The sequence below is a fragment of the Carlito syrichta genome, unplaced genomic scaffold (assembly GCF_000164805.1).
Source record: "Carlito syrichta isolate Samal-C Ts95f unplaced genomic scaffold, Tarsius_syrichta-2.0.1 Scaffold316209, whole genome shotgun sequence".
NCBI lineage: Eukaryota > Metazoa > Chordata > Mammalia > Primates > Tarsiidae > Carlito > Carlito syrichta.
This window is the reverse complement of record NW_007260305.1, coordinates 352,253-364,371: the sequence shown is the minus strand read 5'-3', so window position 1 is coordinate 364,371 and position 12,119 is coordinate 352,253. Positions and strand designations below refer to the sequence as shown.

General features: G+C 48.3%; 1 protein-coding gene across 1 annotated transcript in view; it reads left to right on the top strand.

Annotated features, from left to right (window-relative positions):
• The first annotated feature begins 5,666 nt into the window (after window positions 1-5,666).
• CBX1 (chromobox 1) overlaps window positions 5,667-12,119 on the top strand; it is an 18,849-nt gene continuing 12,396 nt past the window's right edge. The window contains exon 1 of the mRNA XM_008073912.1: window positions 5,667-5,910. The gene's annotated coding sequence lies outside the window, so the exon portion shown is untranslated. The remainder of the gene's footprint in view (window positions 5,911-12,119) is intronic.

Sequence of the window (12,119 nt, the reverse complement as noted above, 5' to 3'; positions counted from 1 at the left end):
TAGGGTTGTAGTGGGGCATTTAAGTCCCCAACTATGATAGTGTTAGAGTCAATATCTTTTTTTTGTTTACCTAGAGTTGCTTTAAAAAGGATGGTACTCCTATGTTGGGTGCATATATGTTTACCATGGATATTTCTTGTGATGGATTGAACCTTTTATCATTATGTAGTGATCCTCTATGTCTTTTTAAAAGAATTTTAATGTCTGATATCAAGATCGAAACTCTTGCTTTCTTTTGTGTCGTGTTCACCTGAAAATTTGTTTTCCATCCTCTTACTATGAATCAGGTGAGATGAGTATCCTGAAGACTGCATATTGTTGTGTCGTGTTATTATAAATTATTCAGTTTGTCATTCCCGTCTTTTCAGTTGCGCATTTTGTGCAGTCAGGGTCGGAAGAATTACCGGAACCCAATAGGTTGAGGTGTCGGGGGCCTGGAGTGGCCATTGCAGTCCATTCTGGGCGACAGAGTGAGACTCCAACTCAAAAAAAAAAAAAAAAATAGTGTTTTATTGGTCAGGCACAGTAGCTCAAGCCTGTAATCCCAGCACTTTGGGAGGCTGAGGCAAGAGGATTGCTGAGGCAAGAGGGGTTTGAGTCCAGCCTGTGCAACTTGGCAAGACCTCGTCTCTACAGCAAATAAAAAAATCAGCCGGGCATGGTGGCGCTTGCCTGTGGTTCCAGGTACTTGGAAGGCTGAGGCGGAAGGATTGCCTGAGCCTAGCAAATAGAGGCTGTGGTGGGCATGAACATGCCACTGCACACCAGCCTGGGCAACAGGGTGAGACTTGACTCAAAAAAAACAAAAAACAAAAAACAAAATAGTGTTCTATAAAAAAAAACTAGTCATACTCAGACATCTCAAACAGTTGCACAACCATCACATTTCAGTAAACAGCAGAATGTGAACCTCCCATTTCATCATATAGAATATGGAAAAGACATATACTGTAGGAAAGAGATATCATAAAAATATTTTTGCAGCCGGGCTCGGTGGCTCAGCCTGCAATCCCGCACCTTTGGGAGGCTGAGGTGAGTGGATTGCCTGAGCCCGCGGGTTCGAGACCAGCCTGGGCAACTTGGCGAGATCTCATCTCTACAATAAATCAAAATGAGCCGAGCGTGGTAGCACGCACCTGTAGTTCCAGCTACTTGGAAGGCTGAGGCGGAAGGATTGCTGGAGCCCAGCAGGTCGTGTCTGTGGTGGCCGGGAGCAGCCACTGCACTCCAGTCTGGGCGGCACAGTGAGACTCCAACTCAAAAAAAACAAAACAAAACATTTTTTTTTGCTGCTCCAGAACACCTACCACTTTGCGGCAGTGGCTTTGTGCCACTTTTCCCGGGGCTAGGACATCATTCTGGACCCATGTCCAGTGTACCAATCAGTCTTCAGAGCTGCTCTTGGGCGCAGCTACTGCCGCAGCCTGGAGATTGTGTTGAGGGAGGCTTCTGGGTGTCCTGCCGCAGCCTCTGGAAAGGAAGCCAGTCTTGATGATATAAATACTAGGTTTTTACAGCAATTCTCTGATGATCTTGATATAGTATAAGCTTGTGCATTTCAAAAGTAAGCTCACATTTGAGGAGAATAACCATTCCCGTTTTGCCAGAATACCTAGCAGAGTGCTTGGTCTTCAGTAGTTATTTCTTCAAGCCATTAATAGTGGATTAAAGAGTTTTGCTGGCAAGAACAATAGAAAGGAAAAAGACAAATTCTATTATTTTCTGAAAGGTGTTAAAATGTAAGATTAGGTTTCCAACCATGGCTGCCATGGAATGTGTCATTTTGTACCATGCATATTATAATGAAGTTAGAGGTTCTTCAGAGGTCGGGATTACCAGGCAAGAATCAATACATAAATATATGTCATGCCTGTAATCCCGCGCTTTGAGAGGCTGAGGTGAGTGAATTGCCTGAGTCCACATGTTTGAGACCCACCCGGGGCAATTTGGCGAGACCTCATCTCTACAATAAATAAAAAATTAGCCAGGCATGGTAGTACGTGCCTGTAGTTCTGGCTACTTGGAAGGCCGAGGCGGAAGAATTGCCGGAGCCCAGCAGGTTGAGGCTGCGGTGGCCGGGAATGTGCCACTGCACTCCAGTCTGGGTGACAGAGTGACTCCAACTCAAAAAAAAGAAAAAGCAAATACAGTTTATTTAGAAAGTAAATTGAAGAGAGAGAAAGAGGGGAGGGGCCAAAGCTTAAGAAAACGTGGACTGGATATAGCTCAAAGAGCCCAGGGATACACCATAGCTTAACAAGGCAATGGCCAGCTTATTTTTCAACAGTGATTTTTTTTTCTTTTTTTTATTTGAGTTGGAGTCTCACTCCGGTCGCCCAGGCTGGAGTGCAGTGGCACACTCACAGTCACTCCAGCGTTGACCTTTTGGGCTCCAGCGATCCTTCCACCTCAGCCTTCTGAGTAGCTGGAACTACAGACGCGCACTACCACCCTCGGCTATTTTATTTTATTTTATTGTAGAGACGAGTTCTCGCCAAGTTGCCCGGGCTGATCTCGAACCCGCGGGCTCAGGCAATCCACTCACCTCGGCCTCCCAAAGTGCTGGGATTACAGGCTGAGCCACCGAGCCCGGCTGAAGTGTACATTTTAATTAGAGTCCAGTTAATACCAGGAATTCACCATGAGAATCAGATTGACCAAAGGAGGAAAGATAAGAGAGATGGTTCTTAAGTATATTTTCATTTTATTTTTTAAAATTTTTTGTTGAGTTGGAGTCTCACTCTGTCGCCCAGATTGGAGTGCAGTGGCATGCTCCCGGCCACCACAGCCCCACTGCAGCCCCAACCTGCTGGGCTCAGGTAATCCTTCTATCTCAACCTTCCAAGTAGCCGGAACTACAGACGTGCGCTACCACACCCAGCTAATTTTTGATTTATTGTAGAGATGAGGGCTCGCCAAGTTGCCCGGGTGGGTCTCGAACCCCGTGGGCTCATTCAATTAACTCGCCTCGGCCTCCTAAAATGCTAGGATTACAGGCTGAGCCACTGGGCCCGGCCTATATTTGCATTTTTTAAAAGGGTGTTTGTTAGCCCCAAATGAATAAATATTTAACAATAGAATTGCAAGTAGTACTTAAGAAACAAAGAATTTCAAACAAGGTGGAGGAAAGTTTTTTCTTTTTCTTTTTTTTTTTTTTTGAGTTGGAGTCTCACTCTGTCGCCCAGACTGGAGTGCAGTGACCGCGCCTGGTCACCGCAGCCTCAACCTGCTGGGCTCCGGCGATCCTTCCGCCTCAGCCTTCCAAGTAGCTGGAATTACAGGCATGCGCTAACCACGCCCGGCTGATCTGTTGATTTATTGTAGAGGTCTTGCTGCCCAGGAGGGTCTTGAACCCGCGGGGTCAAGCAATCCACTCACCTCAGCCACCAAAGGTGCGGGATTACAGCCTGAGCCACCGAGCCCGGCGAAAATTTTTTCTTTTTTTGAGTTGGAGTCTCATTCTGTCGACCAGACTGGAGTGCAGTGCCACGGTCACCGACACCACAGCCTCGACCAGCTGGGCTTAGGTGATTCTTTCACCTCAGCCTTTCAAGTAGTTGGAACTACAGACGCACACTACCACGCCCAGCTAGGTTTTTTTGTGTGATTTATTGTAGAGATGAGGTATCACCATATTGCCCAGGCTGGTCTCGAATCCCCAGGCTCAGGCAATCCTCTTGCCTTGGCCTCCCAAAGTGCTGGGATTACAGGCTGAGCCACCCGGCCCAGCCTCAACAGTGATTTCTAAACACTTGATAATGGGGCCAATCCTTACCATTCCTGAATGCTAGCAAATGATAAGCACCTTTTCAGCAGTAATCCCTTCACATCAGAAAACCATAGTCGGGGCTGTGGGTGCATTTGAGAAGTGTACCTTTTATTTAGAGTCCAGTGACTACCAGGAATTCACCATGAGAATCAGATTGACCAAAGGAGGAAAGAAAACAGAGATGGTTCTTAAGTATATTTGCATTTTAAAAGAGGGTGCTTGTTAGCCCCAAATGAATAAATATTTAAAAATAGAATTGCAAGTAGTACTCAAGAAACAAAGAATTTCAAACAAGGTGGAGGAAAATCTTTTCTCTTCTTGCTTTTTTTTTTTTTTTGAGTTGGAGTTTCACTCTGTCGCCCAGGCTGGAGGGCAGTGACATGCTCCCGGCCACCGCAGCCTCAACCTGTTGAGCTCCGATCCTTCCGCTTCAGCCTTCCAAGTAGCTGGAACTACAGGCGCGCGCTACCACCCTCGGCTAATTTTTTGATTTACTGCAGAGATGAGGTCTCGCCAAATTGCCCAGGCGGTCTCGAACCCGCGAGCTCAGGCCATCCACTCACCTCAGCCTCCCAAAGGCGCGGGATTACAGGCTGAGCCACCGAGCCCGGCTTAAATCTTTTCTTTTTTTTTTGAGTTGGGGTCTCACTCTGTCGCCCAGACTGAGTGCAGTGGCCGCTCCCAGCTACCGCAGCCTCGACCTGCTGGGCTCCAGCGATCCTTCCGCCTCAGCCTTCCGAGTAGCTGGAATTACAGGCATGCGCTACCACGCCCGGCTGGTTTTTTGATTTGTTGTAGAGATGAGGTCTCGCTGCCCAGGCGGGTCTCGAACCCTCAGGCTCAGGCAATCCACTCACCTCAGCCTCCCAAAGGCGCGGGATTACAGGCTGAGCCACCGAGCCCGGCTAAATCTTTTCTAAATTGTAGTCTCACTCTGTCGCCTTGGCTGGAGTGCAGTGGCATGCTTACCGCCATCGCAGCCTCGATCTGCTGGGCTCAGGCAATCCTTCTGCCTCAGCCTTCCAAATAGCCGGAACTACGGGTTTGCACCTCCAGACCCAGCTTAAAAAAAAAAAAAAAAGTCGCCATTTTTTTGGTTGTTGTTTTGAGTTGGAGTCTCACTCCTTTGTCCAGGCTGGAGTGCAATGGCACGCACGCTCACAGCCACCCCAGCGTTGACCTTCTATGCTCTAGCAATCAAAAGTCACCATTTTTTGGCCGGGCTCAGTGGCTCACCCTGTAATCCCAGCACTTTGGGAAGCCGAGGCGAGTCTATGCCTAAGACCGAGGGTTTGAAACCAGCCCAGGCAATTTGGCGAGACCTTGTCTCTGCAATAAAATACAAAATAGACGGGTGTGGTAGCGCGCGTCTATAGTTCCAGCTACTTGGGAAGGCTGAGGCCGAAGGATCGTCTGAGCCCAGCAGTTCGAGGCTGTGGTGGGCCGTGAGCGTGCCACTGCACTCCAGCCTGGGCGACAGACTGAGACTCCGACTCAAAAAAAAAAAAAAAGAAAAAGAAAAAGAAAGGGGCAAATTTAGGAAGCCAGGAGGATGCCTACCGGGGAACCTAACCTAATGTAGGGGGTCAGGAAAGACTTGGAAAGGGAAGTAATTTCAACACCTCGGAGTAGGAGTTTTACAGATTTGGCAGTTTCAAGTGTGTGAATTACAGAACTGCCCCAAAATGGCTGATTATTCGGGACAAGCATCAAGCGGTTCGCTTGTAAAAACCACACGTTCTAACTTTCTCGGTTGCGACGCTCAAAGCTCCGATCGCTCCGCGGTTGCTGTTTAAACCTTGAAGCTACCTCTGCCCCGACAAAGTCGCGCGTGCGCAGCTGAAGCCCCGCGCGGCGCTTTGGGCCTTGTAGTCTTGGCCGGACTCCGCGTCCCATGATGCCGTGCGGCGGGTCGTCGCACTTGCGCGGTGCGGGCGGCGGGCCCCGCAGAGTGCGAGCTTCTTTTGTTCGGCTGAGGGGAGGGCCGTTGGACCGGGCCTGCGGTACGTCGCTTTAGTTAGGAGCTTCTTCGCGGCCACCCGGCTTGCTTCCTTCTCGGGTGCCACTCCCCCGGCCGGCCCGACGCGACGCGCCAGTAGCGCGGCACCGATTCCTCTCGGGCTCCTGGGCGCTGCTCTGAGGTGAGAAGCCCGTTGGAGGCGGGACAGCGGGGGGCGGGGGGGGGCGCGGCGGCGGGAGCGGGAGGTGAGAGGCCGCGCTCGGGGTGGAGGGTGGTCCGCGGCCCTGCCTGCTGCGCCGCTTCCCACACCGAGCTCCCCCCTGGCGCGCAAGGGGCCGGGCGCCGGCTGCGTGGAGGATGGAGGAGGGCGGGGCGCGGTGGGCCGAGCTCCTGGGGGCCGCTCCTCGGGGCCCGGGGAGACCGAGGCAGAGTTGCTCCGGGCGGGCGGCTGCGGGTGGATCTGAAGAGGAAACGGTTCCGGAGACAGGGAGGGAGACAGGCTTGATGCCTGGATATGCGCGCGGAGAGCGGACGACAGCGAGATCCGAGGTTCGGGTTGGAATCCGCGGACCCGGGGTCCGGCCGGCGCTGCCCCGGGGGTTCTACCCGCAGGACTGCGAAGAAGTAACTTCGGGGAGGCTGGAAGCCGGGGCTGGGCCTGGCAGGTGTGCTGATGGTGGAGGGTGTTGAATGAATTGGGGGGGGGGTGGGAGGGCCAGGGAGCTGCGCCAGGCTCTGTAGGGGGAGGGCTGTTAGGATAAGTAGGGCGGGGATCTCCAGGGTGTTTCGGTGAAGTGTGGAGGAGAACCGGGGAGACGGGCCGCCAGTGCTCCCGGGAGTCCCTGCAGAAAGGAGGCTGAAGGATCCTGTTGAAGAAGGGGTGGGACACGCCTCCTTCACTTTTCCAGGCTTCTTGCTGCCTTCACTCCATGTTTCCTTTCGGGAGTTAAAACAATAGTCCAAGCGCAGCTCTTGCTTTGATTCAAGGTTGGTTTCATAAGTTTCATCTGGGGTCGTTACTCATCTCACAGAGGGTGGTGAGATCGTCAAGAAGCGTAGAGGGGTTAGTTAAGGAACAGATCGAGATCGTGAGATTCCGGGATGGTGTGGGCAATTGGAAAACAAAGGAAAAGTAAGTGTGTGCGATTGTGAGATGGTATTTGTTTCTCGGGCCCTTCTTTCTGGCAACTTTTCCTTGATGTTGGGAAATTTAAATACACATGAGCAATATTTTAACCCATTTTTCATGGATTGATGTCGTTTAGACACGTGTTGGTTTAACTCAATGAATGTGAAATTTACAAAAAGAGCATGTATGCTAGGACCTCTGGCCAAGGAGTAAGAAATCCTCCTAGATTGTGTTAAGAATCAACAGTTTGGGCCGGGCGGGGTGGCTCAACCTGTAATCCCAGCTCTTTGGGAGGCCGAGGCGAGAGGATTGCCTGAGCCCGGGGGTTCCAGACCCAGCCTGAGCAACTTGGTGATACCTCGTCTCTACAATAAATCACAAAAAAAAAAACCCTAGCCGGGCGTGGTGGCGTGCGTCTGTAGTTCCAGCTATTTGGAAGGCTGAGGCGGAAGTGGGTTCAGTGGGTCGAGGCTGGGGTGGCCGTGAGTGTGTCAAGGCATTCCAGCCTGGGCAACGGATGAGACTCCAACTCAAAAAAAAAGAACAGTTTGGAATAGTTCTGAAAGGTTCAAGGTGGTTTTGGAATAGATGTGAGAATTGATGCCTGTGTTCCTGCCTAGGTGCCTTATGGACATTTATATGGAAAGTGGTGTGATTGAAAAGCACCTGTATTGGAACCAGTTGCATCTTAATGAAGCTTCAGGGCGGTGAAGGACCTGAAGTCATTTCCAGTTTTCCCCGTGGTGACATTTTTCTTCAATGGCTGCTGTAGGCTAAATTGTTTTTCATTAAAAATGTAAATAGCATGTAATATAGTACTTCTAGCTTCATAATTAAAGGAGACCAAGTAAGGTACCTAACCTTCTGCGTTTTAGAATACAGGATACATATAATTTTCTAACCATATATGTAAAGAAAGGAAGCAACTATACTCATATTTATTTTAGGGACTAGATAAAAGCTTATTTACACCATTTACTATCTGTGGTGGTATAACATTTTGCATTAGACTTGGTGGACTTTCATTTCATAGATTCTTTCTCTGAGGAGTTTCTGGAGTAAAAAGCTAATGCCTAGTTTGTGAACTCCCATAAAATGGGGCCACATCTCTTGCTCCTCCAGTGCCTGGCATATAGTAGGCCATGCAGATTGTTGATGAATAAATAGGGCTTTGAGATCCATTCTGAGAACTCTGTGTGTTAGTCTGCACTTATGTCTGTAGTAGATTGCTTGTCTTAGATGTATGACATTTGGCAGAGTAAAACTGTTGTCCTTGGCATGCTTGTCTAATGTACTTGCTCTGGTACTAAATACAGAAAATGGGCCGTGCTCGGTGGCTCAGCCTGTAATCCCAGCACTTTGGGAGGCCAAGGTGAGTGGATTGCCTGAGCCCGTGAGTTCGAGACCCGCCCGGGCAACTTGGCAAGACCTCATCTCTACAATAAATCAAAAATTAGCCGGGCTTGGTAGCACGCACCTGTAGTTTCAGCTACTCGGAAGGCTGAGGGGGAAGGATCGCCGGAGCCCAGCAGGTCGAGGCTGCAGTGGCCGGGAGCGGCCACTGCACTCCCGTTTGAGTGACAGAGTGAGACTCCGACTCAAAAAAAAAAAAATAAAAAAATAAATAAATAAATACAGAAAATGGGTATAGACTATGTAGCTGACCGTTTTAAATACCTTAGGCCCCAGCTTCTGGGTTTCAGCAGCAAGCAAAATAGCTTGAATACTTCTATGTTAAAAGTACCTTGAAAGATCTTTAGTGTCATTTAAATAGAGTTGAATAATAAGGACTTCCCAGTAGTGATACCTATTAAAAAATTGAATAGCCTTTCCAAGGTTAATTGAGGAAGTTATTTAAATATGGACAAAATTTGGATCCTGTCAGTATTTGAATTGAATAATTTGTATTAAGTCTTTCCTGCCTTTAGCGTTTATAATTTGATGGCCAGAAGGGGACGACTTAATTTGTCTGTGAAATTATGGCTTTTTAAATATTAGCTGACAACTTGAGGGCCTCACAGTATTTAAGAAGTTGGTATCAGTAATCAGGTTTTTGTTTATTTCTATCTTTTTATTTTTTATTTATTTTTATTTAAAAAATTTTTTTGAGTTGGAGTCTCACTCTGTCGCCCAGATGGAGTGCAGTGGCTGTTCCCGGCCACCGCAGCCTCGACCTACTGGGCTCTGGCAATCCTTCTGCCTCAGCCTTCCAAGTAGCTGGAACTACAGGTGTGTGCTACCACACCCAGCTAATTTTTTATTTATTGTAGAGATGAGGTCTCACCAAGTTGCCCAGGCGGGTCTCGAACCCGCGGGCTCAGGCAATTCACTCACCTCAGCCTCCCAAAGGCGCGGGATTACAGGCTGAGCCACCAAGCCCGGCTTGATTTAATTTTTAACTGACAAATAATAGTATATATTTGTGAGGCACAGCATAGCATTTGATATATGTTTCTAATTTAGTTATAATTCTGGTCTATCTTCTGATAATTTTTATTTCATCTTAAATTAACATTTAGAAGATTTGCTTGACATATCAGTGTAACCTACTAACATTTGCAGGCTCTTGTGGCCTTTCTTTTTCTTTCTTTTTTTGAGTTGGCGTCTCACTCTGTCACCCAGGCTGGAGTGCAGTAGCATGCTCATGGCCACTGCAGCCTTGACCTGCCGGACTCAGGTGATCCTTCCACCTCAGCCTTCCAAGTAGCTGGAACTACAGGTGCGTGCTACCACGCCTGGCTTATTTTTTGATTTACTGTAGAGACGAAATCTCACCAAGTTGCTCAGGCTGGGTCTTGAACCCCTGGACTCAGGTAGTCCTCTCGCCTCGGCCTCCCAAAGTGCTAGGATTACAGGCTTGAGCTACCGTGCCCACCATGTGGCCTTTCAACCCAAAGCTTTGTACATGTCAAACTATCCATGTCAGCATACTCAAGGGAGGTTAGCTAAGTTTCAGAACATATCTCAGATAAAACTCAAGATTTACTCATAGACCAATATTCTAGCCTAGGTCCTCTGGAATTCAAGGACTGGGGTTCCTTTAAAAATGAAACGCTCCTGCTCACTGTGAGTGGTGTTAAATTCTTGTTTTCTGCTCTCTGTCAAGTTTTCCATCTGGAAAGCATCTGCTTTACAAAAACCCACAGCTAACAAGCAGACTAAAAGCAGTTTAGAGATGTAACTACCACCTGAATATACTATGCATGCCTTTACCTGCCTAGTATGTAGTTGCTAATTCTTTCAGCAGAAAGTACTTTGGTTTTTTGGGATTTTTTTTTTTTTTTTTGAGTTGGAGTCTCACTCTGTCGCCCAGACTGGAGTGCAGTGGCCGCTCCCAGCCACCGCAGCCTCGACCGGCTGGCCTCCAGCAATCCCTCCACCTCAACCTTCCACGTAGCTGGAAGTACAGGCGCGCTACCACGCCCAGCTAATTTTTGATTTATTGTAGAGATGAGGTCTTGCCAAGTTGCCCCGGGCAGTTCTCAAACGCACAGGCTCAGGCAATCCATTCACCTCAGCCTCCCAAAGCACTAGGATTACAGGCTGAGCCACCGAGCCCAGCTGGGTTCAACAACTTGTACAAGGCCCAGACTTACCTTTAATTGAGTGTGCAATAAAAATAGAAACAAAATGCTTTAGGAAACCCAAAGAAAAAAAGAAATATTTTGCTAGGTTGAGTAGACTTAAGGGAGAAAGTAGCATTTAAGATGGGTCTTAAAGAATGGGTAGAGAGCGCCCATTGCCTTGCTAGACTCTGGTGTAGCCATGTGCTCTTTGAGCTATGACTGTCACTATGCTTCCTGGCTTTGGCCCCTTCCCCCACCTAGGGGAGGTAAATCTTTTTTCTCCCTTCTCTCTCTCTAATTTACTTTTAAATAAACTTTTTTTTTAACCTAAAAAAAAAAAAAGGATAGAATTGTGTCTGGGCTTGGTAGCTCAGTGTGTAATCCCAGCACTCTGGGAGGCCAAGGCGAGTGGATTGCCTGAGCCCATGGGTTCGAGACCAGCTCCTGGAACTTGGCAAGCCCTCATCTCTACAACAAATCAAAAAAATTAGCCAGGCGTGGTAGCGCGCGCTTGTAGTTCCAACTACTTGGAAGGCTGAGGCGTTAGGATTGCTGGAGCGCAGCAGGTTGACTCTAGGGTAGTAGTGAGAGTGCTACTGCCCTCCAGTCTGGACAACGGAGTGAGACTCCAACTAAAACCATGGGTAGGATGTTGACTGTTCTGTACAGGAGCACACTTTTTCTTTTCTTTTTCTTTTTTTTTTTTAAAGGCACACACTTCTCTCTTTTTTTGACTTGGAGTCTCACTCCGTTGCCCAGACTGGAGTGCAGTGGCACACTTGTGGCTACTGCAGCCTTGACCTGCTGGACTCAGGCGCATTGTGCCTAATTTTTTGATTATCATGGAAATGGGGGCTCAGGCAGTCCTCTCACCTAGGCCTCTCAGAGTGCTGGGATTATAGGCATGAGCCACTGTGCCTAGCATTTTTATTTTTTTGAGTAGGAGTCTCACTCTATCGCCCAGGCTGGAGTACAGTGGCACACTCACAACTTCCACAGCCTCTGTCCACTGTGCTTAGGTGATCCTTCCATCTCGGCCTCCCCATTAGCTGGAACTACAGGCAAGCACCACCATGCCTAGCTGATTTTTGGAATACCTAGGCTATGTTACCTAGGCTGGTCTCGAACTCCTGGGCTCAAGCAGTCCTCCTGCCTCTGCCTTCCAGAGAGCTGAGATTACAGGCATGAGCCACCGTGCCCTGCCAACAGTTTTAAATTTTTATAGCCATTTATTGATTAGGTCTTAAACCTACACTAGAGGCAAAAGAATGGTAAGGAAAATAGAATGGAAAAAAGCTAGGTGGAAGAAGGAATGAAATGGGAAGTAATATGCAACATAATTGTCATCTGGTCCCTGCCTGCCACTCCCTCTTTCTGCTCTAGCTCTTTCTACCTGGATCCTTAGATCAAGCAAGCTTGTTCTCACTTGAGGACTTTTGAACCAACTGTTACCTAAACTTAGAGTGCTTTTCTATTCTGGCTGGGTTGTCTCATTGTCATTCATGTCTCTGTTAGTTTTTTTTTTTTTTTTTTTTTTTGAGTTGGAGTCTCACTCTGTCGCCCAGACTGGAGTGCAGTGGCCGCTCCCGGCCACTGCAGCCTTCCAAGTAGCTGGAACTACAGTTGCGCGCTACCACGCCTGGCTAATTTTTGATTTATTGTAGAGATGAGTTCTCGCCAAGTTGCCCAGGCGGG